This window comes from Solenopsis invicta, chromosome 7 (genome assembly GCF_016802725.1).
Source record: "Solenopsis invicta isolate M01_SB chromosome 7, UNIL_Sinv_3.0, whole genome shotgun sequence".
Classification (NCBI taxonomy): Eukaryota; Metazoa; Arthropoda; class Insecta; order Hymenoptera; family Formicidae; genus Solenopsis; species Solenopsis invicta.
This window is the reverse complement of record NC_052670.1, coordinates 10038443-10041981: the sequence shown is the minus strand read 5'-3', so window position 1 is coordinate 10041981 and position 3539 is coordinate 10038443.

Below are 3539 nucleotides of genomic sequence, written 5' to 3'. Positions count from 1 at the left end.
TCTTTGGTCATATTGCTTTTATGCCCCGTCTCTTCTCCTCTCCCGAGAAATTATAAAAGAATTAATTTTTAAATAATTGCATCAATTTATCGTGTAGCATAGTCAGCGTCAATTATCCATCAAACGATAACTTATTTTGCATCTAACATTTAATCAAAACGTTAAAAGAAGTCGCAACACAAATAAGTATATATTAGTATATACTTTGATTATTAAAAATGAAATAATAAATTAATATAATCCTTGCGTACAACAATCTAATAACTGCCTGTCATAATGCATATTCGAGAGAACGACGAACTGGTTCTATAAGATAAAGACTAAAGTTCTCGCAGAGGCGAGGTCTCCATTCGAGCGCTAGAATCACGATCGCGGATCTCCACGGATGAAATGTACGAGCAATCCCTCGAACTTCGGTTCCTACGGTCGACGCGCCGCGTCGTGTCGCAGGACTATTCAATATTTTCCCATTACACGATACGCGCCGCCGTCGACGTACTCCCGCGAAATATAGCCAACTGGTTCCCCAACTGGACGACTTCATAATTCCTGCGCCGAGTGAATGTCGTGGGAGGCCCATGCCCCGAGGAGGACTGGTTCGGCTCTCCTCGTCCTCCTCTTCTCTTCCTTCCCTCATCCTCCCCTTCGCTCTCCCTCCCCGCAACCCCTTCTCGCCCTTCCTCCTTTTTCTCATCGCGTTCTTTCTTCCTGCATCTCTGCCTTCCACCGTTTCAGCGTTCAGCGAATGCTGCACGCGATGATAACGAACGCAGGAATCCCGCAGGAATCTCCGCGCGGGATAAAAGGACCCTGACCGCATACGAACAGGCATCCGCGCTAATGGTACCAACACTCCATCGCCGACCTACCGGCTTTCTCTCCCTCTCACTCGCCCCTTTTCACCTTTTTTTCCACATGCTCCTTCCTCCGATCTACCTTCTGCTGCCGCTTCCTCCTTCTGTTGCGTTTCTCTCTTTCTCCCTCTACCGTCGGACCACCAGTTCTTTTATCTGTCGTTCATGCTCACGAATAATAAGTATTTCTTTTTAAATTTGTAAGAGAAAGAAAGAAAAAAAAGTATGTTCTAAGAACTTAAATGTTGGTCAATTAATGCTGAAGATATTTCTACGTTTTTTATTATCATTATTTTTATTAATTATGAGTTGCCAGAAAAATCATATACAACAATTGTGATTAATTTAAAGGAGTGTTGACCGTGTAAAATGACTAAAGTGAGAAAAAGCAATTTATGGTACATAATAATAGTTTACTTACAATTAATATACATAGCTGTCAGTTTACGACAGCAAATTTATTATTTTACTTTAACATCGTATACTTTAATAAATCAATGTCAAATACATTGTGAAATTAATTAATTATTATTTCCAGACTGATTCAAAATATATCAGAGTCCTGGTAATTAGGATGTAATACCTCAAGAAAAATTTAAAAGAATTATTTTTTGCTCAATATACTTTTTTCACGAAGTAAAATTTCAATGACGCGATCCAAAGCTCTCAGTTACAAAATTGAGAATGGCTCGAGCTCAAATTCGAGTTATGCGACTAGTCAGCATTTACGCCTATCTCATTGCGTAATGGCCAATCAACTTCCGCCATCGAATTCTTGGATCGTTCATCACATTGAAATCCACATTCGGCGATGCAATTCAGAGGGATAGTATACCACGATAGTGAAACAAATGCCACGAGAGAGAAAGAGAGAGAAAGAGACTGCCAGAGTCTCGGCAGACAAGAATCTCGGGCAGCCGGACCACTTCTCACGGCGGCGCCTTTGATCTTACCTGACCCACCCACCCTCTCGGTCCCCCACCTCGACCAGCGGACACCAGCAGCCTCTCCAGCTCTTCCCTTCCCCCGCCCTCGCGAGAGTTCGGCTTTTTACCCCGGGCCAGCTCGACGTTGAGCGGCAGCCAACCCACCCTCTCCGCTTCCTCCCCCTCGACCCCCGTCCTCGCATTCTCGAAAAGCACGAGCGCGTCCTGGAGGCAACCGAGGTGGATTCATTCAGTTTTACTATTATTACGCATACCGTCACGCGTGCGGTTCGTTTCAGCTCGGGGAATGCGATCCTGGATCCCGGCGATCCCACCGAGGCGCTTCGTAGATGCGTCGACTTAATGTAACGGATGTCTGGGAGGCGGAGAGCCGCGGATAAATACGACATGTCGTTAAGAGACCCCTCCGCGGACTCTTGAATCCTGGCGAACTTTGCGAAAGCAGCGCGTGCCAATTTCGTTCCCCGAATCCTTCTCGCGATTCAAAAATTCCATCGCTGTAAACGCACGCGGCAGAAATCTATACTTCAATTTTAAAAAATCCACAACCATCGCTCTTTGTACTTTTGAAACTTTTGAAACTTATATTCTTCGCGAGGAGAGGAAACTCTCTTATATGGATATTATTCTAGTGAGAGTGTTTATAATCTTATATGGAACTTAGATATTTTTAATTTATAATAGTATCGTTTTTTTTCACTACTGAAGTTTGAGTAATTTTTTAATCATAAAAAATTAGAGCTCTCTCTCTCTCTCTCTCAAATTTTTTATGATTCAAAAATTACTCAAACTTCAGTAGTTTGTGAAAAAAAACGATACTATTATAAATTAAAAATATCTAAGTCCATACAAGATTATTAACACTCTCACTAAAAGACTGATTTGCGAAAACAATTGCTCTACCGCTTGGTAAAATCAAATTTCGTTTAATTTATTAACGTAGCCCTCTGTGCCATAAAAACAATGGTGGCTGAAGCTAATTGGAAATAAAGTGCGCGGTCGTGTCATCGACACTTTTTACCAATGCTCCTCTCGCCGCTCTATATCGTCATTTGAATCTTTCGCATGATTCCCTCGCCGGCGAAGAGAAGAGCGATCCCCGTCCCCGGCGCCGCGATCTGATAGAGGCGACGAAAACATTTAGAGGTTATAAGAGCCCCCGGGACGATAAAATCGGGGCAGCCAGGCGGGCGGAACGACACGCGGCGTGTCGTGCACGAACACACGCGCGTGGCATCCTGATGGGTTCCTCTTCACGAGCCACTCCGCACGCGGAGGCACTCGATTGTCATTCCCGTGCTGCGCATTTCGTATTCTCGAAACGTAAGTCGGATGCAGGCGCTGATACGTATAGAAGATTCCTCACGATGGATCATTATTGCCTACGAGGTCTTAAAGAAACGTCATATTCTTCTTTCCATTTCTTCTACTCTCTAAATCTGAATCAGTGAAACCTTACTGATTTACAGTGTTATATCTATAACTGTGATCATCAGTGATTACTCACTGCCTTTCAGTGATTCCGCTCAAGAGGGCGTCTCACTAATCGGAATCAGTGTATTATCATTGAAAGGTAGGCCATATATATTGATGTATATCACTGAAATCAAGCTGTTCATTGTCCTTTGATGAACAATACACTGATTCCGATTTAGAAAGTAATATCGCTGGCGACGTTTAAATCAGACAGATGCTCTGTTAAATAACAACTTATTTCGATCAAGTATAATGAGAAGCC